General features: G+C 38.1%; 1 protein-coding gene across 1 annotated transcript in view; it reads left to right on the forward strand.

Moving 5' to 3' along the window:
- Window positions 1–1,715: 1,715 nt before the first annotated feature.
- Window positions 1,716–24,897, forward strand: part of opn7b (opsin 7, group member b) — an 82,782-nt gene continuing 59,600 nt past the window's right edge. Inside the window, exon 1 of the mRNA XM_063464605.1 lies at window positions 1,716–2,028. The gene's annotated coding sequence lies outside the window, so the exon portion shown is untranslated. The remainder of the gene's footprint in view (window positions 2,029–24,897) is intronic.

Genomic DNA, 24,897 nt, shown 5'->3' on the forward strand with positions numbered 1-24,897 from the left:
TTGGGACCACTGTCATGCTCAAGAATTAAGTTGTTTCCAGTCAGATGTTTTCTAGATGGTACTGGATGGTGGACCGAGATCGGACCGTACTGACTGTACTGCACTCATAATTCCATCAATTTTGTCAAAATTGCCAACACCACTGGCTAAAAAGCAGTTCAAGACCAATAGAGCATCTATCCCTCTCTTTTTGGCTCTGTTTAGTCACTTCCTTTTTTACATTTACAGTAATTTGAATCTGAAAATGGTGAGGTACAGGACTGGACTGAAGAACTTTGACAGACCATCAGAAAGCCTGGAAAACTATTACAGTCTGCCTTCTTTTGAGACACACAACAGTGTGTTGTTTTAAATTTTTACCACTGTTAGGACATGCACAGGGTTGGTATGACAGCATGATGATGCTAGGAATAGGGTAAGATGAAGGGAGATGATCTACTGTGGCGAATAACTGAAAGAAAAAGACTAAATATGAAATTTTAATTTGAGAAATATTATCTTTTTCATAACCATAGCTACATTTTCAATACACTGCAAGCGATGCATATTAAAAAAGTGGGGTCAAGGGCAAAAGACTGGAAAAATTCTGTAATGCCATTGCCCATCAGTATGTCATGTCACACATTCAAGTCATGAAGACGGATGTGACATCTCAGCCAGCTGCGACAGCATGGCTGGCATTGTTTTCAGTCTGTCTTTCTGTGTTTGTGTAATAGTGGCAACATGTGGATCTGAAGACACCTGCTGTAGCTAAAAGTAGCACAGAGAGTAATTTGGCAGATGTATATATATCTGCCTATATGTGGATAGATTTTGTTAACATGGTGATGTTGCTATTGCTGAGATGCATGCGCTCAGACCAATGAATGCTGAATAAGGGGCACTGGAAATTAATCGTTTCCCACTTTACACCCCCGTCACACAATCTTCTGAAATTTTCATGCGTTTTAACTCCAGCTGAGACGTATTTTTATCTTGTGTATGAAAATGTAAAGAGTTTATAATTAGTGTGGTCTGCAAATTCTATGTTGTTGCAGCTTTTGGGACCCCTTTTTCTCCAGCCTTGTGAAATTCTATTCAAGCAACTTGGGGAGCAAATGTACCCACACTGGTGTGACTTTGCTGGTAGCAATAAACTGTGCTAAGGGAGCGAACATTAAGCATGACAATTTGCTTTCAGTTGCACTTCAAAGTCAAACCTGTGCCCCAGTCCACCCTGGAGAACTCCCCACATCAAGATATTCATATTGTGTGTGTGTCACTGTGCCTTTGCATTCTCACGGTTGGCTTTCTGTTTTCATCTTTCTCTCTTCAGTGCCTCTGTCTTTCTCCTGTATAGTATGTTAAATCTCTAAAATTAAATGTACATCAAGGGTTAGGGTTGAAAGTGAAAATGTGATAACAGAAAAAAAATACTGGGAGGAGAGATTGTAAAGAGGGAAAAGTAACTAGAACGAATCAGAAAATATAGAGTATAGTAGAGTATAGAGTGGGGTAACTACAAGGAGAGTGTGGTGTGTGAAGAAAAATGCTGGAACATAAAAATTGAGAGAGATGTGTGCATGTGTGTGTGTTTGTGAGAGAGAGCGAGGCAGCAGATGCAGTGTGGAAAATGCATGTGTGTACAAGAGCGAGATTTAAGGGGGGGGGGGGAGAGAGACAGAGCAGAGCAACAGAGACTGGTGAGAGAGTGGGAGCTGCAGACTGAGAGACAGAGGAGAGTGCTGGAGAGAGCAGAGACCGGCAGCACAAGGCAGCAGCATGTCTGTTTCTATCTGACGACTCTTGGATCTCCCCGAGCACAGCTGCCGGGCTGCTGCTGCTGCCGACTTGTGTGCAGATCGGCTCACTCAGTGAGGGAGCGCTTGAGCGCGTAGTATACACCAGAGTTTACCAGTGGCTATGCATGTTCAACTCTACTGGTTTTCATAGCTCTACCACACGTGTGAGAAGATTTAACCAGCTTCGCACTGGACCTGACTCAACACCCATGATCCCCAGCCAACCCTGGCATACCCTCTCATTAAGGTAAGGAGATCATTTATTTTACTGACTGGATGTGTTTGGTGTTCTAACCAGACTCGTACAACTTTTCTTTTTCTTTGCTCAAATATTGAATTTCTGATAACAAAGTATTGCTGTACAAGCCTTGGAAATTTAGAATAATATATTTTTTTAAATAAATAAACTACATGTAGCCAAGTACATCTTGAGCTTGTTCCAAGCTCAAGTTTCACTGTTTATTGTGACTGGTCTGACCTGCTTAACATGTACACACATTTTTATACTTGCTTATATCAAGTGCTCAAAACCCAAAGCTCTTACATTATCGGTGAGATTCTAACGTAAACACAATCCTACTATGTTCTTACATTCAAGAGTAACTCTTTTCCTTAAGGAGTTAATGCAATAAAAGGTGACTGGGTGAGCGTGTAAGTGTAGGTTTAAAAGATTATGCTGTTGAGTTATTTGGTTTTCTTGTTTCATCATCTATTGAATTAAAGTCACTTTAAATCTGTCATGTGAATCACAATAGCTATGGCTAAAACACATTTGAGTCATTTACTGTGTACACCGAGTGTATTTTATAAGATAAAGATTCTATTAAACTTTGATTAACCTTGAGTAACATGGAGCAAAATGTATCCCTGCCATACATGCGACTCGGATTTCCCGGTTGATGTGTCTGTAAATTGTGTCAGTGAATGTACTTGTAGTGAAGACTCTCATGAAACATAAATAGGGATCATCAGTGTCTCTCCTGAGGAGCTTCCCCAAAGATACGTTGCTCCCTCAGTAATGCCAGCTGTATCTATCAGAATCTCTCTCTGTGTCTGCGTGCCTCATGTTGAGACTCCAGTGTGTCTAACTCTATTTGCTTTGGTGTTTTATGGTGAGTTTGCCATCAGAGTTTGACACGGAAAGGTCAAATGTGAATAGAGACTTTTCTTTCTCATGTTAATGGGCTAAGAACAAATCCTTTATGTTAGAAATGCGCTCTATCTTATGAGCTAACCAAACTGAATACTCGATTTGATTTTATCTAATCAATTCTACTCAGTTACAATGATGCTTCCTTGTATGACGCAAAAGCTTGCCCAAATAGCTAAATCAAATATGATTGCCTTCAAGCTTTTTGGTTCTCTAATTTAATCACGGCTCGATAAAATCTTTATCAAAGGTGTTTAGTGCTAGAGATTATTATTATTAAGTATCACAGGGAGAAATCTAACCGCTTGTGCGTCTGTTAATTTGATGATCACAGCATCGCTGACAAGACTAGAAATGCCTGACAGGCAAAGCAAAGAGACATTTAATTACTTACGGAGGCTATATACAAATCAGCTGCATAATATTTGACTTGTAAAACAAACAAAGACTCTAAAGGCAACTTGTAGCATTAGGCACTAAGACTTTAGCAGCAGTCACATTGTAAGGTTGTTCTTACAGCACAGAAGATAGATCGAACTGAAAACAAGTCAATGCCTAGAAGTCTTTGGTGTGTCCTCTAACCATTCCTCAACAGCTCTTGCAGTGTGACAACATTAGAGATCAGAGCCAGCCTTTACTTCCCATGCACATCACTATGCCCACATCCCTGTTACCTATGCATTGGTTTTCCTTCCTTCTACAACATTTGACAGCTACTAACCTCTGCAGAACATGGCCATCTCGCAAAATCTGATCCTCAGGAGATGGGCTGACCCTTTCTACCCATCACAGTTTGTCTCTTTTCAAAAATCTCTTAGGTCCTATCACTTACCCACATTTAGCGCTCCAAGGAATGACTGTTTCTAATAGGATATATACCCCAGCTTCCACCCCCTCCACATAACTGACACCTTTGTAACAGTATTAATTAATCTCACCTGTCAGTAGCTGGTAGTTGTATATGTCCTGTATAATGATGAGGATCAGACATGGGAAAAGATTAATGTTAAGGATTCTAGGACCACAAACGCCTCCACTGATAAGATATCAGCAGAGGCAAACAAAACACTACGTAGCCACAGTAGTGATTTTAAAAATGAACATGATAAATATCTGAGATACAGAAAAAGTACTGATAAATGAAAGTTTCAGTGAATTTCAGTGGAAGGTTTAGCATTTGAGAATAACACCGGGTTTTAAATCAAACAGGGAATTCTGTGGAGTATTGATTTGTAGTGGGACTTAAACAACCTGACTAGAGGCAGTTGCAAAGTAGACTTTTATGTGAAAAAGCTGACATTTGAATTCCAAATATTTTAATCAAAATGAATAGAAGGATCAGTCCGAGACAAGGACCGATTCCTGGGGCACATCTTCAGATGAGCCCAGGAAGCTAGAAGTGGTACTCTGGGCGATTGCATTGAAATCTGCCCAACAGGAAATTATTCAACGCCTTCCTACATGGGTCTTCAAGTCTTCAGTTTAAAACTGATCCACAAAGTCAAAAGCTTTATAGATGTCAATAAAAAGCTCAATGTTGCATGCTGTTTTTTTTATCTGGATAAATTGTATAAGTTGCCACAGAGAGATTAAAAAGATATGGCAAAAGCAGAGTAATAAAATCCACTGCTAGCTTTAAAAAGTAAAAGTTTGAGGTTAAAAGGACCTGCCGACTTCCTGGCTTTTAAATGTTTGAGGGCTTTATGCACCTGTGAGACTGTCTCTGGAAGAAAATTAAAGGAATAACTTCTGAGAATATTATCATTAGAGCAAACATTAGAGGGAATCTGATAAGTAATGTTAAGAGAATCAGAGAAAATTAAAGTCTTGTTCAGACTGGCAAGCATTTCACCCTTATCAGAAATTCATTATGAATCCTCAACGATCTTTGTGACCTTTTTTTGTTTCAGGCATTTTAAAGACCAAGTGATTTGTTAATCATAAAAATTGAGCTATTAGTTGCAGGTCTAACATGAAGTTATGAAGACATCCCTTTGACTTTAGTGAATGTTGAATCTTTTTTGTCTTTCATTTCTGACATTTAAGATCCTCATAATAATCGCTGGTTGATGCCCTACTTATTATGAAAGTATACACCTATTCGTGGCACATGTTTGGCGTGTGTGGATGAATGCGTGTATGTATGTGTCATCTGACTCTGACTTTATTTATTTATAACCCATGATATAACCCAGCTAGTCGCACTCTGTGACTTTATGGAGGTGTCATTTCAAGCTTCAGTTTCCACATCAATGTGGGAGGGAAGGCGCTTTGCAGTGACGTGCCAGTGGGTGTGAAAGGCTGAGTCCACAATAAATCAGGTTTATGGAGCAGATGAAGGAGAACTCCCAAGTACCTTTGTATTAGGAAGGTGATATTTTATATTGACCACTCACCACATCTGCTCTTTCTTCAAGGTGATTACATCATGTTGGTGTCCTGATGTTTCCGGACTACTACTTTTTCCTCTATTTGCTCCTGTTATTTTACATCTTTCCTTTAAAGTGGGTCAAAGAGTTGCCAGAACAAATTAATGTAATCTATTTAGTTGGGAAAAGTGCTAGCATGCTAGAACCACAGTCAAGGTTACGTCATTGATTATGAATAAAGACGGCATGCACACGCACATGAACACGCACACACTCAAAAAAAAAAGCCTTATTACCCTTGTTTTTATGGTGAGATGTAAGTGGAAGAGGTCACTGACAGTGTGTAGGAGTGCATTATGAATGAAGATTCATCATGTTTCCAGTGCAAAGTCACACATGTGGTTATTATGTTCACACACAAACTGGCGGAAAGGCTCATTGATCCATTAACTTGTGGATGTGGGCGAACTAAATCATGTTTCATTTACTTTTGCTAACTTGATGTCCGTCATTTGAATCTCATCTTTTTGCACATTTAATGAAGATGCAGAATGAATGTTTAAGAATCTGACAGGAAATTAAATGATAATCTACTGTTGGTAGTTGATGTATTAGTACATCTTAATATGCTTCTACCATAATTAACTACGTAGGTATAATTAAATTATAATTGCATTTAGTCAGTTACAGTGTATACGGACAGACTACTGTGCATTGTTTTTGTTTTATTACAATCAGTCCAAGTCTTGGGTGATAGAACAGCAACTCGTTTTTTTTATTACTCTGTTTAGTCTAATGCAACAATAATATTATTATCTTACAGTCATAAAGTAATAAAAATCAAAATTATTTATTGCCTGTTAAAAAATTTCAAACAGTCTTTTTATAATCTTTATCCTTTATATGAAATTTTACAGGCTTAAAACCAAATAACAGGATCAATAAAATAAATCTTTTATATATCTGGCCCTCAATAACACTGCTCACTTTTTTCCAAATTAAAAAAACAAAAAAAAAAACCCAATAAAAACCAATACAAAACCATATAAATAACAGATCACAAATCCCAGCTTCATTTCAAAGAGTGTCTTAAAAAGAAAGATGGAAAATGCTGCATAGGGCATTATGAGAATCAGAACAAGTGTAAAGCACATAGTTTTCTACAAAGAGCTTTTTTAGCTGGAGTCTGAGCTTCTAAAGACCATAACAATTTTGTCAAAGATTTCCCCTTCTTCCCAGCACAAATCAGCAGAAATCACAGGACATGCCCAAGGGATAATGTGACGCCGAAGAGCACAATACACTCTTTGCTTTCATTCTCATTTGTTTCTTACCACATTGAGAGTTTAATACATTACAAATACACAGAACGGCTGAGAACCCCGATTTACATCAAAAAGACCATTTTTTTCCTCTTCAGTCTATTTATAGACTACTTAATTTGAAATCCTTAGCTTTTCCTTGTACGCAGCACTATCTCTAGTCTATGCTTTGTATGTGGACCATATGAAATTGCATTTTAAGGACAAACACAAAGAGCTAACAAAAGTTAAGGATTTGTTTACTTCCTCAGTGTGTCCAAAAAAGCATTTCTTTGCAATTTAGTATCCTAATCTGCAACTTCAGAGTGTAGGAATGTGGTTTTACAGCATTTAATTAAATGAATCCAGTTTGGAGTTACTAATGTGGTGAAGGGTTGTACAGTAGGGCAATTGCTGCTCTGTGACATTCATTAACCATGTCTTGACTTTTTACTTTTGCTGCAAGGGGAAATCATGTTTGCTTCTCACTATTTGCTCTGTTGCAGCTGCTGGAGCTCAAGTAAAAACAAACACACCGAAAATCCTCTCAATTCTCCGACCTACAATGAATATCAGTTACTGAATTGCTAATATTTTGCATGCAATTTACACCTAATGTTTGCTGAAGGCAGACACATTGCACTTCTTGCTTCTCATCAGATGTAAACACTCTGAAAGTTGAATATACGCTGTGTAAGGCAAGAGTCAAATGCCCGCCAATAAAACAATTGAAATAAAGTGGCTGTAATTTGACAGTAGCTGTGACAACTCATTGAGGTAGTAATGGTTCTTTAAAACGCTCATTAATAAAAAATCACTTCTCTGAGTTACCATATCCTGCAATACTAGGTGTGACATCATCACATGAAATATGTTGCCCTTGATTGTGATGATGCCTAGCAACTAGAGTGACAGGCTACACTCACTGCCTAGCAACAGCGAAAAGGCACCTAAAATAAGACCGCCGACCTCTAACTTCAGGGTGCACTTACTTGAGTCCCCAGCAGTATGCCTGGATAATCGGTTCTCAGAAAAAGTACAGCAACACACACATGCGGAGACTGCTCAATTCACTGGACGTTAGAGATTTACACGTTAGATAATGTGCTTGTATGGCTGGAAAAAAAAAGTACACAGATTATTTTTGATTTATTATGGATTTAGATGAAATTAAGTCAATAGTGAGTGTGCATCACTTTAAATTGCCAGTTTAAGTTCGCTTTCAAAGGTTATTAATATGTTATTAAATTAGAAACAGGCAGTTTTGCAGCTGTGGTTCCTGCTTATCACACAGAAACTACCACAGGTAATTAGTGGTAATAACTTAGAAATTACACATTATAACATTCTTGTTACCCTACTATTACCACTTTATTACCGAGCAGTGCAGCCACATTATTACCCCCAGTTTTTGGGCCCTTATTATCCAATTATATTAATTTTAGTGTAATGCTACACAAATGTGACCACTGTTGCTGCCACGATACTACTTGGATATTCAGTGGTTATTACTTTGGTAATTGAGCAGTAATAATTTAGATTTCATTTTTGCCTTGTTACCCTGCTTTTACCACTTTATTACCGAGCAATAATAGAAAGGGTGACTGTTAGGTCTGCGCTTCGCAGGCCCCGCTGGTTTAGAGACTTATTCCCGTGAACAAAGCAAGACAGAGCTCGATCCATTTTAACTTGTAAGGGGAGTGGATCGGACCAGGGTCTTGGAGCTGCAAGCTCCTCACCTGATCCCAGACAACTCCAAAGAGCCAGCCTCCCCTGCAGCCTTTTATTAACTCTGTGGTCACACAAACATCTCATTAATCATGCAACAGATAAAACACTCACATGTGAACATGTGTCATGTGTGTCTGCAACAGAGAACATCTGATATGTGTGTGTCTATGAGCATGTGATGTGATCAGTGATATGTGTATGTGTGTCTGTGTAGGAAACAGAAGTCAGCATTCATCCTAAAGATGTAATCACTCTGCTAAAGATCTAATCATCTTGCGCCAATGACAATCATATTGATCCACAATTCTCTAACAGTGACCAAAATGTCAAATGTTTAAACTGGGAAAAATGCACCATTTGAAGAAAGAAAAAAAAAGGTAGGGACATTTCAATTTCATGACAGCAACATGTCTCAAAAAACAGAGCCTCTCTTTAGCTCCCCCTTTTCTTTTAACAACAGTACGTAAATGTTTGGGTACTGAGGCGATCAGCTGCTGGACTTTTGGGAGAGGAATGCTGTCCCATTATTTTCTGATAGAGAAGTCTAGCTGCTCAACAGTCCAGCTGTATCCATTTGTTTCATCATGCAAATGCCACCAGATATTTTCAGTTGGTGAAAGGCTGCAATATGTTGTTTATTTAAGGCCTTGCCTGAAATTATCTGGATGAGAACATGTTGAATCCAAAACCTGTACTAACATTTCACCATCGATGGCAAAGTTTAAAGAGTTTTAACTAAACTCTTTAAATATCTGGCCTCACTGATATTTAGTGGCCTCACTAAATGTGGCCTGTCTGATCATTACTGTGTTTTCTTTGAAAGTAAAATTTCAGCACACACAAATATATCAACAGCAGTGATCACAAAACAGTGTATAACTGAATACAGTAGTGAGATCTTTAACCAGGTCTTCCCATTAACACCTGACCTGTCCAGAGGTTCAGTCAATGAGCTCGTCAATAGCTTCAATGCTAAAATGTTAAATGTAATGGACACTATTGCTCCCATTAAGGTGAAGGTTATCTCTGGAAGGAAAAAGTCTCCATGAAGAAACTCCACACTGGTGAAAAATGAAAAAAGAGAGTGTAGGAAAGCTGAGCGCAGATGGAGAAAAACAAACCTCCAGGTTCGTTATGAAAGAGAAACTTCACAATTATAATTTACAACTGAGGAGTGCAAGGAGGTCCTACTTCTCTGACATCATCACCAAAAACAGTCATAATGCTCGGGTCTTATTCTCTACAGTTGACAGGCTAACAAACCCTCCTGTGTCAGTGGCAGCTGAACTTCATTTGACCATGGCCTGCAATGACTTTGCCAAATTCTTCACAGAAAAAATCCAAAAGATTAGACAAGCAATTGGTACATCAACAGCAGATTCAGGATATGTACTGTGTCCACCGAAAAACTGTTTAAACACCATCAAACAGTTTCACCCTATTAACAGCAAAGACCTGGAGGACATCTTAGGTCAACTGAACTCCTCCTCTTGCTGCTTAGATGTCCTGCCAACAAGTTTTTTCAAAAAGGTCTCAAAGATTTTGGAGTCAGACCTGTTACAGATCGTCAACTTTTCTTTAATGTCAGGTGTGTTTCCAGAACCACTAAAAACTGCTGTAATAAAACCTATACTGAAAAAGGACAATCTTGACAAGACACAAATGAACAACTACAGGCCAATCTCAAATCTCCCATTTTTAAGTAAGATCATTGAAAAAGCAGTTTCTCAACAGCTCAATTACTTCTTAAAACAGAATAACTGCTATGATGCCTTCCAGTCAGGTTTTAGACAGAACCACAGCACTGAAACCGCTCTGACCAAAGTGTTTAATGACATATGTCTGAATACAGACAGTGGAAAAATGTCAGTCTTAGTTTTACTGGATCTCAGTGCAGCATTTGATACAGTTGACCACAACATGTTACTCAAACGACTGGAGAACTGGGCAGGTCTTTCAGGAACTGTGCTAAACTGGTTCAAAACATACTTAGAAAACAGGAAATACTTTGTATCAATAGGTAACTTCACATCTTAGCAGACAAGTATCACATGTGGAGTTCCCCAAGGTTCCATCTTGGGACCCCTTCTGTTTAACATTTACATGCTCCCACTGGCACAGATTATAAAGAACAACAAAACAAACTACCATAGCTATGCAGATGACACACAAATATATATCACAATGTCACCAGGAGACCGAGGCCCTGTACAGGCTCTTGGTAAATGCATTGAGGACATTAATGACTGGTTGTGCCACAATTTTCTCCAGCTAAACAAAAACAAAACTGAAGTAATAGTCTTTGGTGCCAAAGAAAAACGATCACAGGTCACCAGAGAACTTCAACCTATACACCTAAAAACCACAAACCAGGCGAGAAATTTGGGTGTAGTGATGGATGCAGACCTAAACTTAGAAAAACACATTAAGACAATAACAAAATCAGCTTACTATCACCTCAAGAATATTTCAAGGATAAAAGATCTGATGTCTCAACAGGACCTGGAAAAGCTAGTCCATGCATTCATCTTTAGTAGGCTTGATTACTGTAACAGCATCTTTACAGGTCTAACTAAAAAATCAGTCAGACAACTACAGCTCATTCAGAACTCTGCTGCTCGAGTCCTCACTAAGACCAAAAAAGTGGACCACATCAGTCCAGCTCTGAGGTCTTTGCACTGGCTGCCTGTCCGTCAGAGGATAGACTTTAAAGTTCTGATGCTGGTCTATAAAGCTCTGAATGGTTTAGGACCAAAATACATCAGTGACCTCCTGACCCAGTATGAACCTTCCAGATCCCTCAGGTCATCTGGATCCTGTTTTTTATCAGTTCCCAGAGTCAGAACCAGACACGGAGAAGCTGCATTCAGCTTTTATGCTCCATATATCTGGAACAAACTCCCAGAAAGCCTCAGATCAGCTGAAACACTCAGTTTATTTAAATCCAGGTTGAAGACTCACCTGTTCTCAGCTGCATTTGAATAAAACACCAAATCCACACTTTTAAGCTTAAATTTCAAAACTTACATTTTAACTACTGATTTTATCTACTGTTTTTTTTAATCAATTTTAAATCATGCTTTTTATTTGTTTTTGTTTTTTAATGTCTCTGTAAAGCACTTTGAATCACCTTGTTGTTGAATTGTGCTATATAAATAAACTTGCCTTGCCTTGCCTAAATTCTTTAAAAATTAATTAATTAATTAATTAATTTTAATTTCTTTAAAATTAAATTTGCAAATTACGATTACATACGTATTAAATAAAAAAAATAAATGAATGAAATTTAATTAAAATGTTAAAATTAAATTATTGACTAAATAAAATTAGTGACTTACACTGTTGCCAAATGGTGATTGAGAACATGCTGCTATCATAAACATGCTGTAATATTTACAGCACTACAAGCTGATGTCCCTCATACAAAATGTTTTTAGTCATGATAATGGAAATTAAACAGTCAGGATTTCAAAAGAAATCATGCTGAACACATTTAACAACAGCTATATTTAAAAGCATTTGTATTATGAAATAGTCAGAGGAAAACTTTGCAGTGTGTTTGTAAGCAATCTTATATCACTGAAACTGCATACAAAACAAAAAAACTGGCATTTTCTACAATTTTAACAGTGAATCAGTCTAAGATGATGCAGGGTGAAGTGGAACAAGAAGGAGCTTCCACACTGAGGTGTAGATGAAGAGCTGCAGGCAACAGTCGGAATCCAACTTCTCAGCACGGTAACCAGCTCCTTTGACTGTGCCCTGCTGTTTCACAGGCTCATGCCGTGTTTGGCATAAAATCAGATCATAACGGTTCCCTGAATAAAGAAATAATGCCAATTGCTCTCTCCCTTTCTCATCAAAACATTGGCAATTTCTTTTTGCTTCCCCTAGAATTGTGTAATTTCCAGCATTGAACCATTTAAGCTGTTTTGTTAGGAGGAGCTAACCAGAGTTAAATGTCCAAATAGAGTGTTTTTACTCAGCTGTGTAGCTGCAAATTGGTTATGGGTTTAGTTTTGCAAAACTCTGCAGAATCTGCTATGGATAAAGTTACAGTAATAGCAACAGCCAACTACTGCCTGCAGTATAAAGACTCACATGTTCAGTCATTCCTTTACTATACTGTGAATTGTTAACCTAATTTTTGCTGTAGTCAGTGAATTTAAGAAATCCATGAGGAATTTCAGTGGCTGCTTTTGGTCTGTCAGTATATTCAATTCTACAGGGTGGGCCATTTATATGGATACACCGTAATAACATGGGAATGGTTGGTGATATTAAAGTCCTGTTTGTGGCACATTAGTATATGTGAGGGGGCAAACTCCTCAAGATGGGTGGTGACCATGGTGGCCATTTAGAAGTCGGCCATCTTGGATACAACTTTTGTTTTTTCAATAGGAAGAGGGCCATGTGACACATCAAACTTATTGGTGACAGACCAAGAAAAACAATGGTGTGCTTGGTTTCAACGTAACTTTATTCTTTCATGAGTTATTTACAAGTTTCTGACCACTTATAAAATGTGTTCAATGTGTTGCCCATTGTGTTGGATTGTCAATGCAACCCTCTTCTCCAACTCTTCACACACTGATGAGAGAAGGGAAACACATCATCATGTAGCAATTTCAAATATTCAGTGGCCTTGAGGTTTCCATTGATGAAGAATGGACCCACTATCGTTGTACCCCATATACCACACCAAACCATCACTTTTGTTGTTCCAACAGTCTTGGAGGGATCCATCCAATGTGGGTTAGTGTCAGACCAATAGCGGTGGTTTTGTTTGTTAACTTCACCATTCACATAAAAGTTTGCCTCAACACTGAACAAAATCTTCTGCGTGAACTGAGGGTCCTGTTCCAATTTTTGTTTTGCCCATTCTGCAAATTCTGTGCGCCGATCTGGGTCATCCTCGTTGAGATGCTGCAGTAGCTGGAGTTTGTAAGGGTGCCATTTGTGAGTAGCTAATATCCGCCGAACGGATGTTCGACTAATGCCACTCTCCAGTGACATGTGGCGAGTGCTACGCTGTGGGCTCTTGCTGAATGAAGCTAGGACAGCCACTGATGTTTCTTCATTAGTGACAGTTTTCTTGCGTCCACATTTTGGCAAATCCAACACTGAACCAGTTTCACGAAACTTAGCAAGCAGTTTGCTAACTGTAGCATGGGAGATGGGTGGTCTCGTAGGGTGTCTTGCATTGAAATCTGCTGCAATGACCCAGTTACTGCGTTCACCAGATATCAACACAATTTCGATCCGCTCCTCACGTGTTAACCTCTTCGACATGTCAATGGCTGTGAACAAAGAGAAACTTGTAAATAACTCATGAAAGAATAAAGTTACGTTAAAACCAAGCACACCATTGTTTTTCTTGTGACATTACCAATAAGTTTGATGTGTCACATGGCCCTCTTCCTATTGAAAAAACAAAAGTTGTATCCAAGATGGCTGACTTCTAAATGGCCACCATGGTCACCACCCATCTTGAGGAGTTTGCCCCCTCACATATACTAATGTGCCACAAACAGGACTTTAACCCTCTGGGGTCGCCGGACGCGCCGGCGCGTCAAAATCACATGACCAATTTAAGACGACACAGCTATAAGATGCAGCGATTCAGAGTCTCCATTTCAACTTGGGTTGAATGTGCGGACTTCAAACTATGTACCAGTTTTTGAATTGTGTCGATAGGCCACGTAAAACAAGAGTTATGATAAAAAATACACGCGATGTTTTTTTCTGAACAAAACAGTGGTGTTTACAGCGGGAAGAACGGTAAAAACGGCGTTTTCTACAGACAGCGCTAGCAAACACTCTCCCTTTGCGAGTGAAAAAAGAAAAAGAAAAAACACCCCTATTGGTGTTACAGTTTACCATGTCAGCCAATCAAAAAAATGATAGGGCAACATGTGACACTTGGTTGTTTAGGGAGAAGGGGACGTTTTTAGGAGTGACACCCGCGACGCAAAGCGGGCGAGCGAAAGAGAGAGAGAGAGAGAGAGAGAGTTTTCATATTTGAGACATTAGTGACTTTTAGCGTGTTTGGAGGCTGTAGTTAGTTTGTTGTGTAGTTATTATTTTGTGTTGTGTGTCAGTTAGACTGCTGAATTTCACATTTTCTCCAAAAAAAGCCGTCAAAGGCAGATTCCAGTGTAAACGCTGTTCTCACATGGAAAACTGGACTGATGCACCTCCTGCTGTCAGACCTGCAGGGTTTAGGCCTGTGGTGTTCTCCTCTGTCTTATACTCAACACAAACTACATTTTTTGGACTGGCACAAATAATTTGTGTGCCTTCTTATTTGATGCAGCACACCTGATTGTTCTGTAAATAGATTTAAATGGTTATATAAAAAAACGCCTGAGGCCTAGGTTGCATTTTTGGGTGAATAGTACCAATATAACTTTGTTGTTTGCAAAACTTGTGCACAATTTTTAGAAATATACAATTTCTATTTGCATTTCAAGTTATGAAAATGATTCGTTAAACATGTTTGTGGGTTTTACAGTAAAAAATATAACTTTTTTCTACTCGGATTTTAAATTTTTTGTCTGAATTTAGATCAACTGTGCTAATATAGTATACCAAAATGAAAAAATACCTCAAATTTCAGATATTTGAGGTTATGCTGAAAATAATGGTACCAAACAAGGCAAGAAAAACATATTTTAAAGGTGAAATATAGAGGTAAAATCAAAAGTAGTTAAAAACGGCCAATTATACCCTGGACCCCAGAGGGTTAATATCACCAACCATTCCCATGTTATTACGGTGTATCCATATAAATGGCCCACCCTGTAGAATTGAAATTATTATACAAAAATTTCCAGGTTACACAATGTAAAGCTGTTCGCGGAAAAAAACAGTCTTGCTTGCTAGCTTTACAAAAGGAGATCATGTGATGTGGAATTAAATTCTACCTACCATGCTGAGACTGTGGCCACAGTAATTGCCTACATTAAATGGTCTGTGTACAACATTTAAAAAAAAGCTTCTGTGTTCACAGTCATTTCAGAGTTTAAACAGCACAGAAGTAATTTTCATGTTTCTTGAATTGGTATCATTTTTAATTGGGATTTTGAGGATGTCACAGGTAAAGTTTTCACTGAGGGCAAAGAGTACCAGGGGTCTGCTAATTATGACAATGGTAAATGCCTTAAATACCCAACTGTGTTCCAATTAGGGAGTTCAACCCTCAGCCTAATGCTCACACCATAACCACCTTTAGTGGAGGTTGTCTTTTCATTTTTTTCTCTAAACACTGCGTCACACCCCCAGTGTATACCGTGTCTTCTGAAATTCCTTGGCTTGTCGTACAGCACATCTTGAGCATAGTTTTCTTTTTGAAAAGCAAAATTGCTACTTGAGTTGAAGCTGATATTCACCTGTAACTTGAGTTCAGCTCCAAACCCACTTCCCATCTCTAGTGATACTCTCACCCATAGCCACAAGGTCCCTAGCTATAAAAATTGCCCTCAGCGTGCACACAACTTAAGTGTTGATGTATTTAGTATGGTGCAATTTTGACATTATCGCAAGTGGCACGATATTCATGTGCTGTGTTGCCTTTTTAAAATTGAAATTACTCACATTACAAGGAGATTAACTCAGGTGAGTCAAAGGTTGAAAATAAAAATCTTTTCTGGCACAAACTTTAACCTTACAACTCTATAATCAAAAGTGTTCACCCAACGCACGGCTTTAGTTAACTATACAAAACAGTAAACCGGTAAATGACTGACAAACATAAATTTAAAATGTTCAAACAGCTCTTTAAGTTTTGTTGTGACATGCTCATATCATTCCCCACATTTGATCTCCTCTTGCTGAAATAAACAGACGGTTTAAAAATAAAAGTGTTCTTGCAGCAGTAAGCCCTGGCTGTGCAGCTGCTTCCTACATGTCTGTGTCACAGAGTTATGTGTGTTATGTACTGTATATGCTTCAGTAGACAACATGAACTTATGTAACATGCTGGTTTATGGCTAAATACCATAACTAATGCAGTGTGGCTACACTTGACATTCTGCACAAATATTATTAAAATGAAAAAAAAATGTAACTGTGTCGTAATTGCAACCAAAAAATAAGAATTAAAAATGCTTGAATTATACATATTTGACTGTAACTCTCACATTTGACTGAGCATTGTAGACTAAGCAGTGTGCTGCATGCACACTGTGCTTTAAGCTGTTTAATCAGCTATTGTTTAATACGGTTACACAGAGCTGAATCAAGCCTTTGACTCTGTCTTGAACATCTGCCACTTACAGTACCCGGATGAGAAATACTGTATACTTTGGCTTATGTACAGCGCACTTGTGTGTGTTTGAGGGTGTGTGTGTGTGTGTATTAATACCCATGTGTAATTATCTGAGAGCGTGGTCCCCCCCAGGGAAGAAATATCCTAAATGACGAGCAACCAAATGTCAACTATCCTTATCCTCATGTTCTTAATGCATTATGTATGAGGCTGTCACTCTCAGCTTAGACTCTAAGGACAACATGAACATGATTTTGCACACATACACCAGCACACTAGCAAATGCATAAAAAAACACATATACACACACACCTGTGTGCTAAATTCCATCACATTTACACACTCAGTTATATTGGTAATTTAATAGGTTGTGTTCATACTTGCCAGATGTCTGTCTCCATTCCTCTTTAAATATGGTGCTGTAATCTCCCACACTTAAGAAGCTACAATACAATAACTATATTATTGTGTTTCATATAGCATGTGTCATATATTGTCTATATGTGATTATTAAAATGTGCCTACACTAATGTTAGGCAAACAAATTTAAGCTGGCAAGCTGAATAGACATATCCAACAACCTAGCCAGCAAGTATAATAAAATCAACACATTTAAAAACACACTGTTGGATTTAGAACTGATTATCATGTCTTTACAGCTGGAGCATGTAGCATCCTGTTAGTATGTGTCTTTTGTCTGGTTTTCAGTTCTCTTCTATCTGTAAATCCATATCCATACACAAACAGAAATACTCTCTCTCTCACACACACATACATATGGATATATTTAAATATTTACTACTTTGCCATCATCAAAGAAAAGCAAGTCCAATCACTCAAGTAAAATCAATTTGCAACAGCAACAAATTTGTTCCCAAGATGCATCCATGGCAACACAAATGAGAAGTACCCATTTGTTGTCTTTCATAATCCTCCCTCTAGTCATTCAGAATAAAGCATCAGCAACACCTATGCAAGATTAAATATATAAAACCAAGAATACCAGATTCAGGTGGAGAAACTCTGTGCACTGCAAACTCCCACATGCATTATGCACACAGGCTTTCCATTGCCGTAAACTTCGAGGTGACTCATTTAGGATTCACTATGGATTCTGACAAGCAGTTAGTAGAACAGTCCACATATCTTACAGTGTTGCCTCTTCATCTCTCATATTCTTTTCCTCTGAAAGATTACATCACATCTCTGTGCTATTCTCCCTCTTGCCATTCACTTCTCATGTCTGACACAGATCCAAATCCCCAGTACCACCCCACACCTTCTATCAACCTATAACCACTTCATTTGTGTCAGGTCTGAGGGTGACACACTCTGAATTCAAAACCCTGATGTCAGGGTTTTGTAGAAAATTACTCATAAAAAATATCCCTGCTGACCATAAATGCTCCAAAAGTTATGCAGTTTCAGGGATTATCTAGTTATTTGTACCTAATAATTTGGCATTTAGCAAAGGTACTCAGGACTTCATGTCTTCCTAATCTAAAACATCCAGAACAAAAAATATTATTAAAAAGCCTTCACACCATACTGTAAAGATAAGAGACATGAAAGTGCTACAGAGGCCTGGAGAAGTCATACGTCAGCTAAGTTTTATGATTAATTCTTGACAGGTCTGAGGCAGCAAAAATGAATTAGTGTTCACAGGAAAAAGTTATAAATGTCATCACGCCAAAATTCTCCAGGAACCCATAAATTGTAGAAATTCATAGAAGTGCTAAAACCACCTGCAGCAGGGGTGTAATTTCTAGTTGTTGAAATCTGTCACTGTTGCCAAAGTATCAGAATTTCACAATTTACTTATTTAAAGAGTCTATATACTACCAAGACTACATGAAGTACTCTCTGAAAGCCTGCTAGAAGATGTGAATGCTGCTTTAAGGCCAATCCATCACTGAAACCAAAGTATCCAACAACATATGATCCTTGAGAAGCTTGGCAATAAGATGAACAGTACCCAGCAGCAGTACCCCCCATGGAGGCCAAGATCAAGGTAGCACAGACCGACGTTAGCCAACTGTCAGAACTGTAGAAAGGTGTGATGAAGAAAGGGCTGCCTAAAAATACACCAAGCCCCCGGTGCCTGAGGTCTTACGAAGGCCCCAGATCCAGAAACCATCACAGCGGCAGACATCCGAGAAAGTAAAATAAAAATACTCTATCACAGTGTGTCTTGTGTAATGAACATTGTTTGTTGTACAAAGCTTGTGACTAAAATATTCTTATGATGTTATTCTATATAGTGGAAAAACAAAAAAATACTGTAAAAATACAAGTCAGTGAATAACAGTATATTTTAGACAAGAATACCTCCAGTATCTCATATTAGAGGCTCATATTTTACTGCCACCTTCTCTTTTGCATTTCTATGGAAGGGTGAGTTGAACAAAATATAGCATCATTCATGCAACTAAAGCAATGCACTTACAAATCTGTGAACCTGTGATCAGCAAAAACACTTTAGGGAGTTTAGGGATCAACAAATACAGTGCATTCATGACACAAATGATAGTAAAGGAGGTTGTGGAGTTTACTTGCTTTTGTGACAATGGCTTGGAGGAAAATAGAGTGCCACCCCCTCTATTTGCTTTTGGCTGGTGCAGTATCATTGGGGGCATTGATAGGAATATGTGTGTCACTGATGCCATTTATATACACTGTATACAATGTTTCCAATCCGTCCATTGTCTCTTGGAGCTGTGCACCATTTGGGACGCCAACACATACATACAAAAAACCAATTCATATCAAAATTCATATGAGGCTACAATCCAATAGAAAATAACAGTGACTCTAATAGGATTTCACCAGTGTATTGTTTTACTCCTTAGGTTTGACTTAACAAGTTCAGATACAGTGTCAAACATGTTTAGACTCTATTTATCTACATAAAAACTGTTGAGACATTTGACCAAACCACAAAGTCTCATAATCTCCCTTCTACTTCCTACTTTCTGTGACTAGCATGAATTGAGAATCCTCTGTTTGCAGCATCTAAAAGGTTAAGACAAATTTATATATTTACTGTTTATGAATATGTCAAGAATTTTCCCATTTTAGTCAGCAGAGTCAGAGAATTAAGTGGAGAATAATTGAACTTGACAGACAGATAATCAGATCTGAGTGGATAAATGCGCTCTTTGAGTGACAGTAGCATCTGCCTTGTGACAACCTCAAAGGGGAATATTTGTGTCAGGGGGCTGGGTCTGTGACCCAGCATTTTGAGTTATTTTGTGTTTTTTGATTACTTATGAGATAAGATTAAGTTCTGGGGTTTTTATTAGTTCATCTTAGTTGAAGTGTAGTCTAGTTTATGTTATTCTCCATGTCTACTTGTTTTGAGTCCATGTCTACTTGAGTCTTTTATGTTTATCATGTGTTATCTCCTTGTCTGTGTAGGTTCCCCTTGTGTCTCTCTCCTCTGTGACCCTCCGCCTCTCTCGCCCCTCTCTCTGTCTCTTGTGTCAAGCTTGCATGTCCTAGTTCACGTCTTTCCATGTTTCCTGCTTTATTTTGAAAGTCTTGTTTCCATGTTAGGTGTGTTTAGTTTTGCTTCCTCTGTGGTGTCATGTTCATTTGTGTCAGCTGTGTTTCCCCAGGTGTTTCCACTTCCCTCATTACCCTTCTGTGTATTTAAGTCCTCTGTCTTCCTTTGTTTAGTGTCAGGTCATCTGTTGAGTTCTTGTTAGGTTTTCATGTCTTCATATATCTAGGTTTTTTTTATGTCCAGGTTCTTATCATGTTCAAGGTTTTGTTTTTTTGTCTATTGTGTTTAGCATTTAGTTTTCCCAGTTTAGTTCTAGTTAGTTTTGCCTCAGTGTACATCTGCCTTTTGTTTTGTACCTTTTCCCGGCCACAAATAAACGGCTCACCTTTTGTTAAATTATAGTTTTATTCCAAGTGTCTGCATTTGGGTCCTCTTCGACCCTACACGGTCTGCCAATGTAAACTGTGACATTTAGTTTTTTTCCATCAGTTTTTCAGCAATTTCACTTCCTCACATTGTAATGAAAGCTCTTAAAAACAATAACACAGAGGTCAGGGCTACCTGATCTCTTTTCCTTTGGCTTCTTAAATTGTTTCAGAAACAACGCTACACTACATTTATGATGTTTATTGACTTGTATTTTGGCGGTTTAACAGTTTGTATTTGGATATTCAAAATGGAGTGAGCCTGAAGATCCCAAGCAGCACTGCATCATACATAGGTAACATGCAGTTTCTTCAGGCCTTACAATTTGGTGTTGTTTTTAGGCTGCAAAGTTTCAAATTTCTCCATCTGACAGTTCTGTCACATCCCCTCCACCTACATCCTACCATCCACCTGTAGACATTTTACTCTCTCTTCCTATATGTAATAAGTATCTTCATTTAACACAACATGAAAACAGTGCATACATTAATGTCAGATAAGTTCAATAAGAAACTAGACAAGCATTGTTTTTGTCTAACACTGATCTTTATGGCCAATCTAATAATTTTGCTTTGACACACTGACTACAGACTGGTCTTTGGGCTGCAGGATACAAATGCTGACTGAATAAAAGGATTGTTCCTAATGAAATTATTTCTCTCTGGACGACCAAACACGTCATAGTTTCAATTTAATACATCCTGTCACAACTTTGAACAAACGCAAGACTTTTTTCCTGACTTTCTTTTAACCAACACGCACTGTAACATTGACACTACGAGTAGAGAGCAGTTGCCTAAGGCAACATCTGATAGACTTCTGCTGAAATCCATTGGACTGTACATTGTAAAAAGGGTACCCAGTGTTTTAAGATTTGACTCATCCTAACATTGGAACAATAGCTTATTTGTGTTCCAAATAAGCTATTGGGGGGGGGGGGGGTTCTTTTATGTTGAAATGGACTATAATGTCTGAAATAAAAGTTTTTCAAAGTTTTTTATTAACCAACGTATGTGACAAGCTGTGAGTGAATGCTCTATTCAGGTATAGTGGAACTGTAAAATTGTCATTGTGGATATATATTTTCCCTCAGCTGCCTGGTAAATAATCCATCTGGATTGAGATAGCTTTTACTTTGAAAAGACTCAACAGGAATTTTCCTAAATTATGTCCTGTCCCACAGTGCCTCTAATTTGATTGTATTTAGAGGGTTAGGTTGACGCATGACTCATGAGGAATGATAATTGGTTGATTTAGATGCCAGGAGGGAATGAGAGGCAGAGTAGGGTCAGAGCCATTGAATAACTTTTACTCTTGAGCTACTTAAATCTCAAGTGAAGGAATAATTTTTTAAGGTTCAGTTTATTTGATTATTTTATACAAACAGCACTCATCTTCCATGTTTCTATATAAACAGCTCCTCCAGCTAAAGTGGGAAAATGTGTAAAATAAAGTCCCTTAGACTTCTAAATTCTAAATTTCTGGCTTTGATTATATTGCATCTCTAAGACCTTGTCTCTTTAGAAGTACAGCCTTATTCATTTTTTTATTGGACCACAGGTGCTAAATTTGAAATATGACAGATCAAGAGACAAAATTCTGGACCTCAATAATTCCCTGCTTACAGCCCTGAATTCAAGGTACAGCAAATGCTTGGAAGTCAATGGCTTTACTTTGGTAAAATCTACTCAATGAGCAGTCTCAAGAGTCTGGTTTAATTTGTTTATTTCAGTATTCTGTCACCATCTGTCCTAGAAATAATCTGCCACTGAATCAGTCTAATGATCTCTTCTCTTCTGCCCCCCCTTTATCAATTACTTCATTTCCTTTGGTCAGTTTCATACCAAAAATTCAGGGTCAAGCTGTCCGTCACCATAAATCCTATTTCCTTTGCCATGGAACTCACAATTTTGAATATAACCCAGCTTGTAAAGTAATTAGAAGTGAGTTTAGAAAGGGTCTGAAATTAGGAGTGAAACATCGGTGAAATATTTTGTTATAGATGTCTGACCTTGATTCGAGATGGGTGTAAATTACATTTATGAACAAGCTCTGGGTGTGAGCGAACGCTGGCATCTTGCCAGCACTTTATCTCTCTTGAAGCTTTTTGGCATGCACATGCTCTGCAGCTTTCACTCCATTACAGTGGATCAGCCAACAGACAATGCAAATGAGGTGTAGCTTTTCTCCATTGTAGCCATTTGATTAACCAAAATTAGATTCTTCAGTGTAAGCCTTCCCCTGGGTCACTGAATGCTATAATAAATGACTTCTTCACTCTGCAACATGAGAATAGTGCGGCTGTGCCGTTTCAAAGGGAACAAAGCGCTGTTAAAGTATATACTCACCAAACACATGGCTACTACTGGATAAAAATGTAAAAATTGTATAGTTTTTATAGTAATACATTTTACATACACCTTTTTTTATATGGCAATTTGTGTTATATATTGGTTGAAGTAGAGAAAACATCAAATATTTAGCATACAGGTTTAATACCTAAGCTTCTGTGTGATTCCCTAAGCTCTCATAAAGTATCAGTCATATAATTCCCAACTAATCCCCTTTAAAAGTCAGAATCTGTGGGTGTTTTTTGTCAAAACTTGGATGCATCGTGTTGCGGTCACATGAGATTTGGAAAACACTGCAAACTGGCAAGTTGTCTCTTCATAAGCATTGGTGCTGGATACACTAACAGGATTGTCTTTTATGTGTTGTTGTTCCTTCTATTTAGGCTGAAATCAGTTTGATGTTTGTTTGAAGGCACGCTGTGACACCTCTGCTTTTTGTGTAGAGGCATGGCTCCAGGGAATGTTGGCCAATTAGTTAGACTGTTATGAAATTTTCTACATTTTGTGGACAGGAGAAGAATGCTACTGGGACCTTTGATATGTTTTTTTTTCCTAGTCTGATTTTTTTTAAAATTTAACTGGAATATCTTGTGTGGGTTGTCAGTACTGTAAGTGTAACAAAGGCTTTTATCATTGCCAGAGGATGAATTGTGACGCTACACTATGTGTTGGACAATGTTAGTATTCTAATGTGCCAAGCCAACATGGTAAAATGCTTATAAACTATAAATGTGATTATAATAACTGTCAGATGATTTGTGTGTTGATTTCAGCATCTAGCTTCATATTTAATGCAACAGAAAAAAAAGTGAGTCCTGCAATGTTAATTAAGATATATATTGCTTGTTCAATTGCAACCTTACCCACAGATAAATTTCATTTTCTTGAAAACCCTTAAAATATCCTTTTTTCCAGGAAGTTGGCTGGGCTCACAGGCTTAGCAGGTGACCTTGGGTTGCAAGGCTGAATGCAGTCAGGGTTTGACTCCAACCTGAGGCCCTTTGCTTTCTTGTCTTCCCCCACTCTTTCTCCTCTTCACTGCACAGTACAATAAAAGCAAACTTAAATCTTATTTCAGGTGTTATGACTGTTTTAAGTGTAGGATGTGAGGATGGAGCTGCCAGGAAGGAGGAAAAGTGAAAGACCACATTCATGAATGTAATGAAGGAGGACATGCAGAGGGTTGGCGTGACAGAAGAGGATAGGGTGAAATGGAGGTAGATGATTCTGCTGTTGCAACCCACAAAAAAGAATAAGAAAAAAGAAGCTTTTGTTTCCTTCAGGAAGAACAACTTAAAAGAGGTTTTGACTTTTCAGGAAGAGCCCTCAGCGGGTCTGCATTCTTTCCAGCACTATGGTACATAGCAAGTTATGTACAAAACATGACTCCATGACTCCATCTGCTTTAATTGTTTGTGGTTTGTGATCTTTACTATACAAAATGCATTGTAATCTCTATTCCTGCAGTAAATATCAGCATTCTTGCAAAGTGTGTATATTAGCATGCTGACATTTAGTTTAAAATAAAAACGCTAGAAAAGTTTTCAGTACAAACTCGACAGTTTGACTACAACAGAATATATTTTGATTACTATGATTGAAAGTCAGTGTTTTCGGTTGAAAAGCAGAACCGCATACATCATCATACATATTTTATAACTTAAAGCGTATGACATATTCAGTGCCAAGGTTCTGGAAAAAGGGAAGAAAGTACTGTGCCAAACAAGGATTTGAGTTTTCTTTGTACCGGAAAGAACCACATCATTGAATAAAGTCATTGATTGTGTAATACTGCTAAAAAAAGAGATCCCATTAATGTCCTCATTCTGTCATCAGCTGACTGAATTAACTATTATAGTTCAAGAAGACTCCTTTGGCTGATCTCTTATGACATAGTATAGCCTATTGTTCAGCTCCCATGTGGACGTTAAACAATAGCCTGAATGCATGAATCCTTCATATGCAGTGTTCTTATCAAGTCTCCCTAGAGAGTACATAAAGGTACAAGGTATAT

The sequence above is a fragment of the Pelmatolapia mariae genome, linkage group LG20, assembly GCF_036321145.2.
Source record: "Pelmatolapia mariae isolate MD_Pm_ZW linkage group LG20, Pm_UMD_F_2, whole genome shotgun sequence".
NCBI classification, from domain to species: domain Eukaryota; kingdom Metazoa; phylum Chordata; class Actinopteri; order Cichliformes; family Cichlidae; genus Pelmatolapia; species Pelmatolapia mariae.